Source organism: Panthera uncia, assembly GCF_023721935.1.
Source record: "Panthera uncia isolate 11264 chromosome B3 unlocalized genomic scaffold, Puncia_PCG_1.0 HiC_scaffold_1, whole genome shotgun sequence".
Classification (NCBI taxonomy): domain Eukaryota; kingdom Metazoa; phylum Chordata; class Mammalia; order Carnivora; family Felidae; genus Panthera; species Panthera uncia.
In genome coordinates this window covers 118,969,903-118,991,057 of record NW_026057582.1, presented here as the reverse complement: position 1 = coordinate 118,991,057, position 21,155 = coordinate 118,969,903, and the positions used below count along the sequence as shown (strand labels likewise).

Sequence of the window (21,155 nt, the reverse complement as noted above, 5' to 3'; positions counted from 1 at the left end):
ACTTCTATCCTGGAAATGGCTTAGAAGCTGAGAAAGTTTCAAGGCTCTTTCTGCTTCTGAAAGTTTGAATTTGCTGAGTGCTGGCTTCAACCTAAGCACATGTGTGATTCTATCCAGAAGCTGATTCCACGCTTCAGTTTCCCCACACGTTCTGTGAAAGTTCGCTGAGTGGATTTGGTTTTTTCCTTCACTCTCTACCTCTGTTAAACCTCTGTTAAAGCTGTACTTCTATTTGGAAACCTCTCATTTCTTATCTCAGCCCTAGTGACTCTTCCTTCAGGACAGCAGCCTGCCATCCCGAGTTCTCAAATATCAGCTGCTCTTGAGTGCAGGTTTCTCATGCCCCTTCTCTCTTCCTATTGTTCACCGTCTCTTTAATTTTGGTCCAGAAACAGTGTTGGCATAGACAGCAGTGAATTGGCCAGGACATAAGAATTCTAAGAAGTCTAAAAGAACTGGTAATTATGTGAGGTGATGGAGGTATTTATTAACTCACGCTACTATGGTAAATATATAACGTAAAAACCATCATGCTGTACACCTTAAACGTACACAGTGTTATATGTAAATTATCTGAATAAAGTAGGAACAACAACAAAAAAATCCTTTACCAGTATAGTTGACCACTAAATATTACGATCACTTGTAACATTTTAAATGAATTGTATGATGGGCAGAAGTTAATTAACCACACAAGCAAGCTTTTCTGGGTTGAGTATTACAAGCTAGGCGTTCCGATCTCCACGTTCCCCCTATGTAATTACAGCTTTATTTAAGTAATTACAGCTGTATTTAATACATTTTTGCTAGGAATGGTCTAAATTGACTGGGTGATAATTTTAACAGAGTTTTAAAATGTAACCCTTTCCCACACCGGGAGTCGAACCCGGGCCGCCTGGGTGAAAACCAGGAATCCTAACCGCTAGACCATGTGGGAGAAGACAACAGCGGCTTGCCATGTGAGTAAATTGAAACATTCTCTCAGTTTCCGCCTTCTGTGTTCGACCCCGCCTCCTGCCGCACTAGCTTTCTGCGCATGCGTGGCTTTTCGGCTTTCCCCAGCTCCCGACGCTTTCTCCGCCCAAGGGTGGGAGCGGGTGCTTTGTCTAATAGACGCCTTGGCCTGCCTGTCTCCCCGTTTGGAGAGGCTGCAGCCAGGACTGAATCCCCAGAAATCTGTGTTAAAAAGCTCCCGCGGTGAGATTTGGATAAGAATGGACTAAATGGCTCAAGGAACAAATTCTGAGATTGGCTCCCCAGGTCCCGGTTCTCAGGGTTTGACGCTGCGGATAACCTTTTATTAGACCAGATTTTTCCAATCATGAGAGTTTAGCCCTTAGGGCATTTTAACTGGAATTTCACAAATTAGATGCCTGCATGAATGAAACCCGGAATAACCTGTGGGGAACGTTTTGGGCGAATATGGCCTTCGGAGACTACTGTTTTCACGATCTTGTTTAGGATTGGCCTTACATTAATAAAACCAAAGCAAAACACCCAAAACAGTAAAGGAAAAATCCACACATTGCACTACAGTAAAGAACTCGTACCTGGGGGCGGGGGTGGGGGGAATAAAAACAACAACAACAACAACAACACAGATTGGGAATAAACATAAAAGATAAATATATAGATAAGAAACTACACACGATTTTTAGTAAGACAAACACTGCGATATGAAAGTGAGAACTTGCTGTGAATAGGCCATTAGTTGGAGAGGAACCCCATGGACAACACAATTTGAAAAAAGTCTCAACCTCTCTGGCTCCCAGCTAGCATTTGGACAAAAAGCAAAAGTGTGAAAATGTGAAGTGTTGGCAAGTATGTGGGAAAAAGGAAGTTCTTAGAAACTCCTAAAAATTGATCAGGGAGGCACAGTGTCAGGATTTTCTAAATGTGTTTATGACCAAGCAATTCTGTTTTTCAATTTTCGTAAACCGCGCATTGTTCTTGAACTGCTTCTCAGGCACTTAATAGCAAGACACACTGCTGTGCAAGTAATACACACACCTTGGGGCATGATAACATTACCAGGGTGGAGAGCCAGGATCACCCTAAGGAAAAAGGGAAGAAGGGTGAAGGGATTAAAATATTCCTAATCTCTAAGAATTTCAAATGTCTGATGAAAAATCAAAATTCTTAAGAATTGAAAACATTTTTCGACATGAAAGGGACCATAAATAACATCAATATGTCAAAATTCTAGCTACAGATTGTAAGGAAATGTTTGAAATATGTTTGATAGGAAAAGGTGACTATGCATACCATACAACTGAAACTAAGCATCTGGGGAAACCCACAGGGATAGGGGGCAAGGAGTTCTGATTAGCCAGTAAATTCAGGGAAAAAGCTCAGCCTCATGTGTAACCATGGCAGCACAATGTAAAACAATGCTAAAATATCCAGTGTTAGGGAAGAAGTGAGGACACAAACCCAGACAATGGAAATGGGCACAGTCCATTTGTGGGGGGAAGGGAAGGAATGAGTAGGAACAACTTGGCAATTAGGTATTGAAGTGTGGAAGGTGTATATTTAATTTGGCATTTTCAATTCTGTGCTGCCCATAGCCAGGTACCCTATGATGGCAGCATATTAGGATTGTCTGGGAGGCAGTCCTCTCAGTAGAGAGTCTTGGGGCCTCTTCCTACTCTTAACACTCTCTGCATCTCTCACATGGGAGAACAAGGAGCACAGCACAGACTTCAAGGTTATTCATTAACATTCTGAAAAATCAATAGTTGACTGGCATCCCCCAGCCCCTCATCACCTGAATGCAGAGCCTTCTGAGGCAGGAGGGGCCAGAGCCACAAGATGGCTCTTAAGATGGGGTAGGATTCTGAACTATCTCTCTATCCTGTCCATACTAAACATGGGGCCTAGTATACGATAGATATGCAATAATTTTTGATTGGTTTATTTTCTTTTCAATGATAGTAAGATTATGAAAGTGATTTTTTGGCAAGTCCAAGTTCCTCAATTTGTGTTTCTAAAAATGTGTCCAGTTGGGAAGGAAGATGGTAGCCACCCTTACTCTTGCTAACAAATATACTAAACAAAGCAAACAAAAAACTGGCATTGCTTCCATAGAGCATCTCTGATTACTCTCTAAGCCAAACCAAACATTTATTTAAAAAGTAACTGTTCATTATATTGGGCTAGCCACATAGAATTGCCAATCACCCACTGGTTTTGATTTACTACAACGGAAATTTCATGTTTTAACACAATTCTTCCCCTAACTGTGATCATCCAGATTTACCTAATAATAGGAGAGACTTAAGGAAAACATACTATTTAATTGAAATCTGAGTTTTCCAACAGCAACAACAACAATAAAAAACTACACTTGCTCCCAGGATATAGACACTTTGCTTTTTAAAGTCACCATGCAAACATGAAAGCCTAGTGGGCTGCGGGGTGGGAAAAGAGCAGTCACAGAGTATTTAACAAATTTATTCTGGTGTGTAAAAGCAGAGTTGAAATGTGATTCACAACTTCAACATTATTTAAAATTTTTAAATTAACGTTACTTACGTATTTTGAGAGAGAGTGAGAGATAGCATCACAATTGGGGAAGAGGCAGAGAAGAGAGGGAATCCCAAGCAGGCTCCACACCATCAGCAAAGAGCTGATTCAGGGCTCCGACTCACAAACCATGAGATCATGACCTGAGCTGAGATCAAGAGTTGGATGCTTAACCTGCTGTGCCACCCGGGTGCCCCAATTCAACATTATTTAAATCAATGAGAATTCCTGAATTATTAGAGGGAGAAGAAAATTCCCTTCAGTGAATAAAAAACATTTATGAATTCATCTCTAAAATGGGGACTCCTTTAAAATACGCTACATTTCCAAGTATGTTGAAAAAAATAGTCATTGCTTTAGAGAATTAGCATGTGATTGAAGAGACTGTAGCAACCATTAAAAAGATGATGTCATTCATCATGAAGCCATGCTTGCTTTTCAGTAGGAATGAAGTTGTCAGGGAGATAATTCTTGAGGGCACACAGGCTTAGATTTTTATTGGTTGAGTAGAAGCCCATTCAAGTTTTGGGGGCTTAGAGTTTACACAAATGTTAGGATCTATTTAAAAAAAAAAGAATGCAAAATCATGAATATAAAATTCTGTATGGAAGTGAATATTTAGAGTAAGAAGAAATCACAACGAATTACACATTTAAAAATGAAAAATATCACAAATATTTAAAAATCTAGAAAAGAATATTTTTATTTATTAACTTCTAATGCCCCCATGTTAATTTTTTTTCTACATTTCTTTTTGGCTGCATACTCTGATCTTTTCCTCATGTGACACAGAATGTAATATTTTCTGTGGAGAGAATCCAAAGATAATGCAGTCATTAGCATGATTTTTGAATTTAAAAAGATTCTTAATATTTATTTTTGAAAGAGAGACAGAGTGTGAGTGGGGAGGGTCAGGGAGGGAAGCACAGAATCTGAAGCAGGATCCAGGCTCTGAGCTGTCAGCACAAAGCCCAATGTGGGGCTAAAACCCACAAACTGCGGGCTCATGACCTGAGCTGAAGTCAGATGCTTAAACGACTGAGCCACCTAGGTGCCCCCCCACCTTTTTAAAATTTTTTAAAAATTTAGCATGATTTTTGAAAATTGTTCTTTTGTTATTGATAGTTGAAAATTTTTATTTTAGTTTCTCAACTCATTATTAGTAATAACATACATTTTTAACATTGCTATTAAATTACAGCAACTTCTGTTAAAGTTTTTTCATACATGAATCATAACATTGCAGGATATTTCAAATATTCCCTCAATTATTGACACTTATTTACCAGTTTACTAGTTGTGTCTCATTGCACTGGCATCTTAGAAGATTTTGTGGTTGCTGCAGTCTTTGTTGAAATCAGTATTTTGTGTCAAATCAGCAGGAAATTTAAATATTTTCTCAATGAATTCATATGATTTGCTTCTTTTTTATTTTTTTAAAGTGAGAGAGAGAGAGAGAGATTGAGAATGAGTTGGGGAGGGACAGAGAGCAAGACAGGGAGAGAAAGAATCCCAAGCAGGCTCGACAGACACTCAGTGCGGAGACCAAGGCAGGCTTGATCTCATGACTGTAGATCATGACCTGAGACGAAATCAAGAGTGATGCTTAACCTACTGAGCCATCCAGGAGCCCCCATTTGCTCATTTTTATTAATTATATTATCAAAGAATTCAAGAGTTTATTTACCACTTCTTTTTGAAATTTATATCTTTTTCTTAATGAATTATTACTTTGGTATTATTTATGTGACTTTCACATAATGTGTCAAGATTTGTTAAAACCCCATTGTGTTGGAATGTGTAAAACATAATTTCACACACAGATGAACATTCACAGTTTGTAGGATAGCTGTGATTTTGTGCTTTGCAATCATAGGACTTGTTATAAATTATTTTCTATATGATTCCTATCCAGAAAAGTATCTAGGAGTTTTTGAATGGTATCAAGTATATTCCTAAGAGGAAACCAATGATAATGCCATCCTCTAGTTAAAATTTTGCATGTCTGGTAATTGGAAGAATTTTCCACAGGCTAGCTTCTGGCTCTGTAAGTAGCAAAGCTGCTTTTCTTCCATTGCAGACATCTTCCAGTGCCAGAGCCATAGGAAATGTTCTTATCAAGATAACACCTCTAGCTGTTTGTGTCATAATACTGAGTGATTAGCATGGTGAAGTTCAAGTCTGTGAGGCTCAGCATTCATACAAATGTTGGGATCCACTTAAAGAAAAAGAATACAAATTCATGAATGCAAAATTCTGTATGAAAGTGAATATTCATTGCGAACAAATGACAACTAATTACACATACACAAAATGAAAAATACCAAAAATATTTAAAAATCTGGAAAAGAGGGGCACCTAGGCAGCACAGTTGGTTAAGTGTCTGACTCTTGGTTTTGGCTCAGGTCACCATCTCACAGTTCTTGGGATTGAACCCCACATCGACTTAAATGCTGAGTATGGGGCCTGCTTGGGATTCTCTTCTCTCTCTGCCCCTTCCCCACTTATTCTCTTTCTTTCAAAATAGATGAATAACCATTAAAAAAATCTAGAAAAGGGTATTTTTATTTATTAACTTCTAATGCCCCCATATTACTTTCTTCAGCCAGACCTTGAATTCTCATAGCCATCCAATTTCACCCAACCTGAGGGGAGTTGTGAAGGACCAGAATTCCAAGGAGAAGGAGACATGTACCTGATTGTAGTTAAAATAACTTACTTTGTAAACTTTACAAAACCTGTGACTACATAAGACAGTCTGTGAGCCATGCCCAGGGTCTTGAAAAGGGCCAGTGAAAAGTGAAGCTTCCTAAAGCTAAAGCCTCATTTACTTCATGAAAAATTCACCTCTGGCTTTAGGAAGTAGACCTAAAGTCTCTGTCACCTTCCTCCTTTCTATCCCATCAACAGGGCCCTAGTTTAGACCTCCCTTGGGTAACTCCTGAATGATTGAAAATGTTTCCTTGCTGGTCTGTCTATACCTTGGTTTTATCTTCTATCTAATATCTCATTAGTCCACTAATTAAAACCTTCCAATGGTTATTTATCATCTAAGGTCAAATTCCTTAGCAGTTTAGAAAGGCCATTAATATCTGACTCATGCCTCTACATACAGCCTTATTTCTCTATGATTTGTATTCTTTGTTGTTTCTCCTACTATGCAGTACTAAAAACTCTTTTCCTTTGTATGTGTCAATTTACCTCTGCTAAATTGCCTTCTTCCCCCAACTTTGTGCATATCCTTCATCTGCTTTACCTAAGGAATGCTTCCTTATTTGTCAAGACTTAGGTTAAATATCACCTCATTGTGGATATTTTTCTAGAACTAAGCTTTGCTCCATGGTGGCCCCCATCCATACCTTAGATGATTCCTTACATCATACCACTACTCCACCTTCTATACATCCTTATAACTCACTTCTCACCCTATATTATAATTAATTCTAATTGTATGTGTGTATTTCCCAAAACTTTAGTTTTGAGAAAGACAAAAAAAATATACAGCCCCAGATATCCAGGGAGTTGGTCTGGTATTCATATCTAGATAATGTTATTTTCCTATTGCACATAAGCAATCTTACAGAACACAAAACTCAGACAAAGTCCCTCTGAGGCCATTATGAAGTGAGACAAAGCAAGGCCATTTCAATGTTGTCTAAGTATAGATGAAAAACAAGGTCCCTATGCCACCCACAAAATGCCAAACACCTCTCTCTCAGCTATAATGAGTGACTGCAATTTCTTGATCAATTATAACTTTTTCCTTCTATAGTCTTGAGGGTCCTCCCCCTAGATATGATGAATTGGGATACCCAGTTATAGAATTGTCTACATTTTCTGAGAGCATCTCAATTCAGCCAACTAGAAACCAAATTATATGATAGATTCTTTGGAACAGCCTCTTGTGAAGATGCCATGGTTCCCTATGGTACATGTTCTTTCTCACTGAAAAGAGTAATAAAACCAATTTGTTTAGCTACAGGTATGCCCCTGGTGGTCTTTGGCTGAAGAGCATTATGGAAATAAAGCTCCACTTAGGTGCACTGAGAGCTTCCTGCCTTGGCCTGGTATGCTTGACTCAGTGATGGCACACACATCTTGGACTTTGTGCCTGTACCTGCACCAGATGCCATGTGCCCTGGCAGGGTGGTGAGTATATGCTGAATCGAACTCCCCTATTTTGCTAAAGCCTTTTCAGCATTGGGTTTATTTGTTTTTCTTAGGAATTAGGTCTTTTGGGATTTTTACTCATTAGACTATATTCATATTGTTCTTTCATAAAATTGTTTATTAGTATTTACTACCTGTTTGTTTAATCCCCTGTTGTCTGCTTGCCTTGTATCTTAGAAGTTGTTTGTCTTTGAAGGGAAAGTCTATAGATCCAGATCTGAGAAATCCATCATCAAGCCATCTCAGGGGCTGAGAAATTGAGGTTTCTTCTCAGTGTTCTTTGAGCAACCTTTGCCCCGGTCACCATCTAAAAACCTGGTAAGAACTTCTTCTTCAGTCTTATTTTTGTATTCTCTCAAAAACTACACTTATTTAATTTTATCTGCTTGAAACTAGATATTTTCTGGCCCCAATAGATGATGATCAGTCTTTACCAAGCTCCAGACACACGCAATCATACGAGAGCCATCCTTATTATTTATTTATTTATTTATTTATTTATTTATTTATTATGTGAAATTTTTTGTCAAATTAGTTTCCATACAACACCCAGTGCTCATCCCAAAAGATGCCCTCTTCAATGCCCATCACCTACCCTCCCTCCCTCCCACCCCCCATCAACCCTCAGTTTGTTCTCAGTTTTTAAGAGTCTCTTATGCTTTGGCTCTCTCTCCCACTCTAACCTCTTTTTTTTCTTTCTTTTCCTTCCCCTCCCCCATGGGTTTTGTTAAGTTTCTCAGGATCCACATAAGAGTGAAAACATATGGTATCTGTCTTTCTCTGTATGGCTTATTTCACTTAGCATCACACTCTCCAGTTCTATCCAGGTTGCTACAAAGGGCCATATTTCATTCTTTCTCATTGTCACGTAGTACTCCATTGTGTATATAAACCACAATTTCTTTATCCATTCATCAGTTGATGGACATTTAGGCTCTTTCCATAATTTGGCTATTGTTGAGAGTGCTGGTTATAGATATTTTGTAATTTTCATTGGTTTCTTCAATATAAACTACACTTCCTCCAGGCTGACCCCTTGCTTTCCTTATATTTTATCACTATTAGCTCAAATTATTGTGCATATCTTTCTAACTGGCACAATTTTACCAAGATATTTGAAACCAAAGAGAACACTTTAGAGAAGTTTTAATATAGGCAGGATAGTTCACTTGAACAGCACTTTAGAACAGAAAGGAAACAAAATCCCTACTGTTTCATGATCTACTTTCTTTAAATGGTATAAGGCTTCCGAATGCAATTTAGGTCCAAAATTTGCCTGCCTAAAATATTCTTTAGCTAAAGCTAATGAAAAATATGAGACACTGTCTCTCTTAATGGTATTTTTAAACAATATTCAGGATTGGCTACTATTGACATTTCCAAAGACCTTCATAATTTTTTCTTGATGGTTTGAAGTCAGAAATTAAAGAATATGGTTGTAAATAAAAAAAAAATTGCCTGGCAAATCACCTGTTGCATGATCTTCAATATTTGAGGATTTTTCACAGACTTTAGCAACAAAAAAATTTTTCAAAGCCCTCACAAGGGAATTGCCTTATTTGTCTAGAAGAGACATCATTTTGTTTAAGTGAGTGTGGGCTTTTTGATCAGATGACTTGATAAAATTCTCAAGGACTCACATTATGTCAAAACCAGCTGCATGACACTCTCTTTCGTATGTGTATATGTCAAACTATTTTTTTTGTTGTTTGTTTTTTTAATTTTATTTATTTATTTATTTATTTATTTTTAATTTACATCCAAATTAGTTAGCTTATAGTGCAACAATGATTTCAGGAGTAGATTCCTTAGTGCCCCTTACCCATTTAGCCCATCCCCCCTCCCACAACCCCTCCAGTAACCCTGTTTGTTTTCCATATTTATGACTATCTTCTGTTTTGTCCCCCTCCCTGTTTTTATATTACTTTTGTTTACCTTCCCTTATGTTCATCTGTTTTGTCTCTTAAAGTCCTCATATGAGTGAAGTCATATGATTTTTCTCTTTCTCTGACTGACTAATTTCACTTAGCATAATACCCTCCAGTCCCATCCACATAGTTGCAAATGGCAAGATTTCATTCTTTTTGATTGCCGAGTAATACTCCATTATATATATATATATATATATATATATATATATATATATACATATACCACATCTTCTTTATCCATTCATCCATCGATGGACATTTGGGCTCTTTCCATACTTTGGCTATTGTTGATAGTGCTGCTATAAACATGGGGGTGCATGTGTCCCTTTGAAACAGCACACCTGTATCCCTTGGATAAATGCCTAGTAGTGCAATTGCTGGGTCGTAGGGTAGTTCTATTTTTAATTTTTTGAGGAACCTCCATACTGTTTTCCAGAGTGGCTGCACCAGCTTGCATTCCCATATGTCAAACTCTTTTTAAAAATGCATCCCAACTTGCTTCCCATTCCTTATAGAAGAAGATAATTAGCTATTTGTCTGAAGAGTGTTTCCTCACATCTTTTTGTCCTACTCTTTTCCCCTTTCTTGAGAAACTTTACAGATCAACTGAAAAAAAAAAAAAGGTCATTCAATTGTTATGTATATACTCCAGGAATATTTAGTTCAGATCAACAGTCAAAATTGTCTAAAAAAGAAAGAAAAAAGTTATCAAAATATGTTCTCTTTGTGGACACTGAAAACTATACATAATAGCCTTTGTGACTCTAGATAGGAGATAAGAAGAAAAGGCTTCAGTTTCAAAATAGAAGAAAACCTTGGCATGACTCAGCATCCTTAACAATTAGTTCACCATGAACAACATCACAACAATATTTTGGATTGTTCAAAATCAAGGTTAAATTTCTTGTGATTCAAACTTTCTACATTGATTTTGTAAGTTAAGTTTCCAGTATTTCAATAATTTTTAATTAAAAATTTTATGTATAAACTTGAACTTAATTAAATATAGTGATAATATTTATGTATTTTATATGGATACATTTTAATTTTAGAATAGTATTAGATGTACATAAAGGTTGTGAAGATAGCACATAATATGCCATATATCCTGTAGCCAGTTTCCCTGATTTATTAGCCTCTTATATTAATCTGGTATGCTTGTCACAATTAATGGACCAGTTTTGGTATATTATTATCAACTAATGTCCATATTTTATTCATATTGCCTTGGTTTTTGCCTGATGTCCTTTATCTGTTCCAGGATCTCATCTGGGACACCACCTTACACTGAGTCATTGCATCTCCTTAGGTTCTTTGGGTTTTGACAAATTCCCAGACTTTCTTGTTTTTGATGACCTTGACAGTTTTGAGGAGTACTCATCAGATGTTTTGCAGAATGCCCTTCAGTTGAGATTCGACTGATATTTTTCTCATGATTAGATTTGACATATGGGTTTTTAAATGGAAGAGGTAAAATGCCTCCATTCTCATTATGTCATATCAAGGGTACATATTATCAGCTGTTGATCTTAACCTTGATCAGCTGGCTGAGGGAGATTTGCCAGGTTTCTTTACTATAAAGTTATTATTCCTGCCCCCCCACCTTGGCATATTGTACTGAAGGGATTCAGAACAAGTCTTTCCAAACCGTGCCACTTTGACATGTGGACAATTTTGAGCTGATGGCAATCAAGGCCCAGCAGACTCAGTAAAAGCTATTAGCTCTCCCTTAAACTACCTGAAAGAATTTAGATAGGGAACCTGGCTGGGAAAGAGAGCTATTACCAAGAGATATGTTTTTTATATAAATGACCTATTTGTATAGCAGGATTAATGTCTAATTACCAAACATCTGCTCTTCTTATTGTCCTGTGAATCACCCTTCTCCCTTGAAACCTAAGGTCTCTATCTCATTTCTTAGCACAACATGACATACAAGCCTCAATTACCTGGCTTGTCCTTGGGTCTCATATTCTTAAGGGACCCCTATATGTATGTAATTAAACTTGTTTTTCTCCTGTTAATCTGTCTTATTTTAATTTGGTTATTAGACCTACCAAAGAATGGACAGCACTCTTTGGAAGGAAGTCATAATGCCCAGACTTCACTTAATGAAAGGACAGTTATGTTCTACCTTCCTTAATGGGGAGTATCTGCATAAATTCTTTGAAATTCTTCTTCAAAGGAAATTAGCTTATTATTCCATATTAATTAATTAATTAATTAGTTAGTTAGTTAATGTGTGTGTGTATCTGTATCTTAACACTTTCTTGTTTTTTGGGCACAGTAAGATGCTCCAGACTCATCTTGTATATTCCCTGTCTCAAGAATAAGCCATTTCTCGAAGGAGTCCTTGGAGAATGGTATTAGAAATCAAGATCTGGGTGCTGGGTGTGTTCATTGCTACTGGGATGTCATTTCTTCTATGTCATCCTGGCTGAAAAAGCAAGGAAATTTATGTGTGTACATACACTATATGTCTATATTTATAGATACTAACAGATCTATAAATATTTCTATACGTGCCTATCTATGTGAAGCTAAACACGAGTTCATACTGATGTCTCTAGCTCTAATCTGTTACCTACAGATTATTCTAGTCTTCTACCCATGCTTATATGTAACATTCTGCTTCAACAGTGAGAAACCTGACACTTAGCATTCACCATCTACTTTCTTTTCAATTCCATATATATGTATAGTAGTTTCAGATGTGTTTAACCCATATCCTGAAATAAAATTTCCATCTACAGTGCAATGCTTATGCACAGATCCTTTGCCTTTAGTCTTATATACTCATTTCTAAAACTACTTAGGTCTACACTTTTTGTCCCTGCTCTCTTCTGTGAGGTTGTGTCATGCATTTGTAATACAGTTAGATCCTTTTGTTACAGCCTGCATTCCATTTTAAGGGGCCTTGACTTCCCAATTGATTTTTAAACATTTCCACATATACGATTCCTCTTTGTGTTGTAAAGTTCTATGCTTTTTGACAAGTGCATAGCTTTATGTACTTACCATTATGGTATCATACAGAATAGTTTCACTACCCTAGAAGAGCCTTGGTAATTCAACTATCTTCCCTCTCCAATTTCTTGGCAACTACTGTTTGTTGTCTCTACAGTTTTGCCTTTTGCAGAATGTTATATGAATGGAATCACATAATATATGGTCTTTTCAGACTGACTTCTTTTATTTAGCAATGTACATTGAAGATTTACATGTTTTTGTGTAGCTTGATAGCTTATTTCTATTTATCACTGAATAATATTTCATTGTACTCCATCCAAAGTTTGTTTATCCATTCACCTAGGACATCTTGGTTGCTTCCACTTTTGGCCATTATAAATAGCTATACACATTTATAGGTAGGTTTTTGTGTGGGTATAAGTTTTCAGCTCAGTTGGGTAAATAATGAGGAGTACAATTGTTAGATCATATGGTAAAAGTATGTTTGCTTTGTAGGAAACTGATAGACGATCTTCCAAAAGGACTGTACCGTTTTGCATTTCCACCGAGCAATGAATGAGAGTTCCTTTTGCTCCATATCTGTGCCAGCAACTGATTTTATTACCTTTTTGGATTTAATTCATTCTAATAGGTGTGTTGTGGTATCTCGTTGCTGTTTTAGTTGACATTTCCCTAATGACAAATGATGATGAATACCTTTTTGCATGCTTATTTATAATTTGTGTAGATTCTTTGGTTATATTCTGATCTTTTGCCCCATCAACATTCAATGATCTCATTACTATGGCAGAAGGATGTTCTTGCCTTATTGCACATATGTGATTTTATGTGTCATTTCTTACTCTGTTAATAGCCTCCAGCGGGCCAAGCCAGGGCCTGCCACATTTGATCTGACAATCAAATGACGCGGGCAGAAAATTTTGAAACCATGTGTAGTTATAAAAATAAAAACTTACCCACACCTCCATCCAGGAATAGCCACCTTAACCAATTAGTCACAACTCCTTCTGGCCTGTTTTCTCCTGTGGGATTATTCTTTTTTACAATTTTTTTTATGTTGGACATTTAACTTATTTTCAACTTTTTCTAATCTTAAATCATGCTGAAACAAACCACATGATTTATAAATCTTTCACCTCATTTCAGATGAAACCCCAGAATTAGGATTATTATATAAAATTTTAACAGCCCCTTAAAGTTCTTTGATACACACATTTTTTCCCCCACGGAATTGCTAACATTTTATTTCCACTGGAAGGGACTGAGAATGCTCATCCATTATACTCCTACCAGCACTAAGGTCAATGTTTTTCATCTTTGTCAGGCTGTCAGCCTAACCATGGTATTTTATGTTAATTTAAATGAATTTAATTTAACAGGAAGTTTGAACATTTTTTTTCTTATAGTTGAAATTAGTTTCCTATGAGTTTTTGTACAGTACTCATTTGTGGTCTCAGTGATGATTTACTTCAGTCTGAGTCATAGCCACGAACTGCTTCTATAGCTATCTTGGATGTGTTTTCTTCGTTAGGAATCAAAACCAAGGGAGGGTGTGGAAGACAGAGCCCAGTTTTAAGCTCAGACAAAGCTCAACACCACAGCCTCTCCATGTACTATGGTTTTGAAATGAGGTAATGGCTAACTCTTTGACCCCTCTGTTTCTTCATTTGTCGACTGGAGGCATCACCTGTGCTTCACAGGGCTTTCGTAAGGATGACATGAAATAATACATGTGACAGGCTTTCTTCTTTACAGCTCTTTGCCCAGAATTTCCTGGGGATTTAGTTGTTGTGTAAATCTACTCATTGCTATAAACAGGAAATTTTTATTTATTTTTTTATTATTTTTTTCCAATATATGAAATTTATTGTCAAATTGGTTTCCATACAACACCCAGTGCTCATCCCAAAAGGTGCCCTCCTCAATACCCATCACCCACCCTCGCATCCCTCCCACCCTCCATCAACCCTCAGTTTGTTCTCAGTTTTTAAGAGTCTCTTATGCTTTGGCTCTCTCCCACTATAACCTCTTCTTTTTTTTTTTTTTTTCCTTCCCCTCCCCCATGGGTTTCTGTTAAGTTTTTCAGGATCCACATAAGAGTGAAACCATATGGTATCTGTCTTTCTCTGTATGGCTTATTTCACTTAGCATCACACTCTCCAGTTCTATCCAGGTTGCTACAAAGGGCCATATTTCATTCTTTCTCATTGCCACGTAGTACTCCATTGTATATATAAACCACAATTTCTTTATCCATTCATCAGTTGATGGACATTTAGGCTCTTTCCATAATTTGGCTATTGTTGAGAGTGCTGCTATAAACATTGGGGTACAAGTGCCCCTAGCCATCAGCACTCCTGGATCCCTTGGGTCAATTCCTAGCAGTGCTATTGCTGGGTCATAGGGTAGATCTATTTTTAATTGTTTGAGGAACCTCCACACTGTTTTCCAGAGCGGCTGCACCAGTTTGCATTCCCACCAACAGTGCAAGAGGGTTCCTGTGTAAACAGGAAATTTAATATTTATAAAATGCATGTTAAATGCAAGAGATGAGGTTGGCATAAAGAGTGCATATAGGAAATTGGTATAAGGTTTAGGCAGTGGAATATATCTGGGTATATACTTTTTGTTTCTTTGTTGAAGGATCAACTTTGAGGAACTGCAGTTTACAGATTATATATATAAATATATAAAACACTTCATCCTTCTGTCTCAAGAAAGGCTTAATAGTTTGTAAGCTTGTTTCCTGCATGAAAAAAAGTAGATTTACCTACATGGGTTTACCACTTCTTGACAGACTCTAAGTGATCTGGCAGCTGAGAACATGTACAGAATCATAAACAGACAGAAAAAAAAATATGCTTAAGGGGAATTATGCTACAAGTAAACGTGAATGAAACAGAACTGGCAGATAAACCATTTGACAGTTTTAACAAAAAAATTATCCTTTAGAAGAGATTCAATTAGAGCACAAAAATGACTTTATCAAATTTAACTTTTATAGAAAAATTGGAAAAAAATTTCACAATTAAAACAAATGTACCAAAAGAATAGAAATAGTGAAAGTATTTCAGTAGTTTCAGAAAATATAACAAGCAAATAATTCTGCAGTCCAAAGACATAAAAATAGTCAAAAGAGAGTTGATATTTAAATTATAAAGAAAATTTTCTGTAATAATAAAGTCTTATCACCAAAAACTGAATATCTACATGGAAAAGAATGGAATTGGACCTCTTATCTTATACCATACACAAAAATCAACTCAAAATGGATTAAGCACTTAAACATAAGACCTGAAAATATAAAACTCCTAGAAGAAACAAAGGAGAAAATCTTCATGACATTGTTTTTTGGCAATGATATCATGGATATGTCACAAAAAAGCACAGGTACCGAAAACAAACATAAACAAGTGGGACTACATCCAACTAAAAAGCTTCTGCATAGCAAAGGAAACAATCAATGGAGTGAAAAGGCAATTTATAGAATGAAAAAAAATATTTGCAATCCATATACTTGATAAGGAATTAATATCCAAAATATATAAGAAGTTCCTATAACTCATCAGTAAAAACAATAAAAACCCAATTTAAAAATGGACAAAGGACCTGAATAGACATTTCTCCAAAGAAGATATACAAATGGCTAACTGGTACATGAAAAACATCACTAACTTTGAGGAAATGTAAATCAAAACCACAATGAGATATTATCTCACACCTATCAGGATGGCTATTATCAAAAATACAAAAGACAATATTGGTGAAGATGCAGAAACCTTGCATACTGTTGGTGGGAATGCAAAATGGTGCAACCATTATGGAAAATAGTATTAAAGTTCCTCAAAAACTTAAAAGTAGAACTACCACATGACCCCACCATCCCTCTACTAGGTATTTATCCAAAATAATTGAAATAAGAATCTCAGAGATATTTGTACTCCTATGTTCATTGAAGCATTACTCACAATAGCTAAAACATGGAAAGAACTTAAGTCACCATGAGCAGATGAATAGATAAAGAAAATGTGGTAATAAAAAATAATGGAATATTATTCAACCTTAAAAAAGAAGAAAATTCTGCAATATGTGAATGGAAAAACTGAGGATATTATGCTAAATGAAAGAAACCAATCATAAAAAGATAAATACTACATTCCACTTATATGAAATATCTAAAGTAGTATATTTATGGAATCAAGAATGAAAGGGTGGTTGCCAAGGCCTGGGGAGGGGGAGATGGGGAGTTACTAGTCATCAGGCACAAAGTTTCAGTCAAGCAACATAAGTTCTAGAGATGTTCTGTACAAAATTGAGACTGGATTCAACAATAATGAATAATGAATTTCATGTTAAATATTATTTTAACAATAAATAAAATAAATAAATAAATAAAGACTTGAGTCTGCAGATTAAAAAAAACTCACTGGGTAGAGAAAAGATTAATTAAAAAAATAAAGAGATGCTTTAGACACATCTTTTTTGAAATTCTGACACTTGAGTATAAAGAAAAAATTGTTTCAATTTCCAAAATGTAAAAAACAAACACAACTGAAATTAAAATAGCATCAGACCTGTCTTCTTTGGCACTGGACCTCAGAGATAGTGGAATAATACCTACAGAATACTAAAATAATAGTGTTTAGGCCCAAAAATGTATTCCCAATTAAAATACCATTCACTTGTCAGAGTTAAATATGACATTTTTGTATGTACATTGAATTAGAATATATCACCTGCCAATTTATAAGTGAATGAAATACTTGTGAAAATTTCTGAAACCTGTAGTATTTCAATCATAAGAGAAATCTCAAGATATATGGGAAGATTGCTGACCCTTGAATCTTGCAATATCTAAAATATAAAAAAAAATAATTATGGTTTGATGGAGAACTAGTATCATCTGTTAATTAATGATCTCTAAAATATATATATATATATATATATATATATATATAACTTAAGGACAAACTTATGGAAATATTTAAAGATATACTTAAAGAGAACATGCTATAAAGAAATACAAATTTCAATCTACAAACTGTCCAGAAAACACTGACACAGAATATTACATATTACATGTATTTCAACAAAATTACTGAACTTCAAGAATACAGGGTCTCTTTGCATCCATGTAAATGATTAAGTCAAATTTAATGAGAAAGGAAAACACACACACACACACAACTTCACTCAAACCTTAGACCTTTCCATATAAACATTCAATAATAAAAGACAGTAGAAGAGTGTTTTCTAAAACCTCATGAAATGGAAGTATGGTCGAAATTCTATTCTAAGGCAAAGAGCTTTTTAAGTATAAAAGCTGCAGAACAAACATTTTAAAAGATTGCATAGATCCTTTTGGTTGGTCCTGAAGAAAGTGCTAAAGACAAATTTCACATAATCAACAGATTAATGAATATACTAGGAGGAAAAAGGCAGTTGGGAATAAATGTATTGAATGAACTAAGATTAAAGCCAATATGGGAATTATGATTAGAGAATGTGTTGTGAGTGTTTCAGACCCTAATGCTGTAGAGAAATACTCAATTAGCTACAACTCCAAAGAAGAAAGGATAAAGGATGTTTTGAATATCCTGGTCCCCTGTCTTTTATAGCTGGTGATAAGATAACCATTACAAATTGGGCAAATAAAACAATGGATAAGCACTTTTACTTTATTTTAAGTTTTTTTTTTAATGTTTATTTATTTTTGAGAGAGAGATAGAGTGCAAACAGGGGAGGGGCAGAAAGAGAAGGGAGTACAAAATCTGAAGCTGGTTCTAGGCTCTGAGCTCTCAGCACAGAGCCCCATGTGGGGTTTGAAATCACAAACTGTTGAGATCATGACCTGAGCCATGACCTGAGCCAAAGTCGGATGCTTAACCCACTGAACCACCCAGGTGCCCTTGGATAAGCAATTTTAAATTTCAAAGGTAAACATTAAATAATAATCAATTAAAATACAGTGGTGGGAGAGAGACAGGGAGGTGCTTATCACTGCAAAGACACAAGGGTCATTATTACAGCAGACAAGTAATCAACACTTAAAAAGACAGAAGAATGAGTTTTCATCAGTATTAAAACCCTAAAGTTCATTGCTGGAACAAACTTAAATAAAATCCTCCAGGTTGGCTAAAGATACACAAACATAAAACCAAACAAAGCAAACACTGTAAATGAAAGTTATAAGCACAAAAGAAATTACAATAACAAAATTCACTGACAGAAATTTTACCAAACTTTAAACGATAGGTAACTCCTAGTCTATGTAAACTGCTGAAGAACAGAGAAAAAGGAAAAATCTCTTCAAATTACTTAAATAGAATTTATAAAATCTAGAACAACAATAAAAAGAACAAAGAAAACTACTGACTGATCATACATACAATTATTAATTATTAAAATTAATAAAATATTCCATCAGACAATATTACAATAACTGATTAATTTCCAGTTTATTTTTTAAAATGCAACTATAATTAAATACTGGGAAATCTTTTAATATAGTTTTCTGAATAGAATGCAATTTTATTGATATAATTGATACATTTATATATAAAAAGTGATTATTTCTGTAGATGCTGAAAAGATATTTTTAAAAATGTGACATTTATTTTTGATAGAATGCCTTTAAAAAGTCGGAGTAGATAGTCCTTTGGCATAATTAAATCTCATGTGTTTCTGTGTGTGTGTGTGTGTGTGTGTGTGTGTGTGTGAGTGTGTAATCATAAACAGAAGCCAATGGTATGTTTGATGAAAAAACACAAGAATCTCTTCCATTAAAAGTAGGTAAAAGGCAAGGATGTGAAACATTACCACTAGTATTTAATATTGTTCCAGAATTACTAGCTAAAGCCAAAAGCCAAAAACACAGGAGATGAGATAAAATTGTCATTATTTGTAGGTCATATATTTATATATTTGAAATATGTAAGAAAATCGGAGGAAGAAAATATTACAAGCAAATGGAGCATGCAATCAGCTGATTAAGTACAAAACTAACACACAGAAATTAATTGACTTCATATATACAAGCTACAACTGGTTAAACAATTTAATGGCAGAACAATTTTTTTTATCAATAACAATAAATAAACATTTAGGAATAAACTTAAGAAAAAAACATGAGCTATTGATATGAAGAAACATTTAAAATGTATTATTTATTTATTTTTTAATGTTTATTTTTGAGAGAGAAGGAGACAGCGTGTGAGCAGAGAGAGGGAGTCACAGAATCTGAAGCAGGATCCAGGATCTGAGCTGTCAGCACAGAGCCCAACATGGGACTCAAACTCAACCATGAGATCATGACCTGCGCCAAGGTCAGATGCTTAACCAACTGAGCCACTCAGGTGCCCCCATATGAAGAAACATTTAAAGTGTTTGTGAGTGATACAAAAGGAAGCATGAACATATGGAAATGTTACCAAGTTGGGACCTTGGGCACTCAGAACAATAAAAGTTGACTGGGGCCAAATGGATGTTCCAGACAAGGCTTTTTATTGGGGCTTATGTTTGAGCACAAGAAAGAAAAGCACAAAGGAAAGGACCATTCAAGCTGGCTCCCCAAAGTTTTTAAAGGACTAAGGAGGGAAAGGACTGACTTTTAAGCATGTAGAGGTGGGGATTTCTTGGAGCTTGAGCACCTAACAGTCATGCTTTTTACTGTTGCACGTCTAATTAGTGTGTTGAAACTCTACCCCTGGGCTTGAATTTTAGTATTACAATGAGGGAGAAAGTTCTGAAAGGTGAGCGCTGGAGTCCACCTTGGCACAGATGGATTTGGTTCTGTCTTTGCTAGTCTTGGCTAGTCATAGTCCAGTCCTTCCTTTAGGTAAGCATCCTGCTTCCACATTCTTGAAAAATATATTACTTAAAGGGCATAGGGTTTCAGCTATCAAGAATGCTGGATTTTATACTTAGGTTTGTGGGACCCAGGTCCAGTCCCTGCTCTGCCTCAGAAAGATAGACTCTCTTCTTGGATAAGAAGAATTACTATCGTGATGATATTGATTATCACAATAATTTATACATTTAGCATAATTGCAATAAAATACCAACAGAATATGTTTGTGGGAACCAGACAAGCCAATTAAAAAGTTTGTATTAAGAAATAAACAAATAATTGCCAAGAAAATTATAAGCAAGCTGTACCAGAATTTAAAACATATTTTATGATTTCATAATTAAAAGAGTGTAATGCATGCCTTGAACAGAACAATAAATGGAAAAAATAGAAAGTACCTAAATAGACTAAATTCATATGGCCAAGTTAGAATAAAAATTGGTAGGGAATATATTTATAAATGGATTGGGAAAAACTGCACATCCAAGTAGATTTATATGCCTCCTTTACATCTTTACCAAGATAAGTTAAAAATATATTAAATATTTAAATCTAAAAACCCAAGCAAGAATATACCTCAATAAAATATGAGAGAACATTGATAGGGAGTAGGGAATATCTTTTTAAGTATGATACAAAATTACAGCAGCATAAGAATAGAGATTGCTGGGGGAGGAGGGAATGGAGGGAGAGTATTCATTCAATGGATA

General features: G+C 35.6%; 1 non-coding gene across 1 annotated transcript; it reads right to left on the bottom strand.

Annotated features, from left to right (window-relative positions):
* Positions 1 to 865: 865 nt before the first annotated feature.
* On the bottom strand, positions 866 to 937 carry TRNAE-UUC (transfer RNA glutamic acid (anticodon UUC)). The gene has a single exon. It is a non-coding gene; the product is annotated as a tRNA-Glu (tRNA).
* Between the last annotated feature and the right edge of the window lie 20,218 nt (positions 938 to 21,155).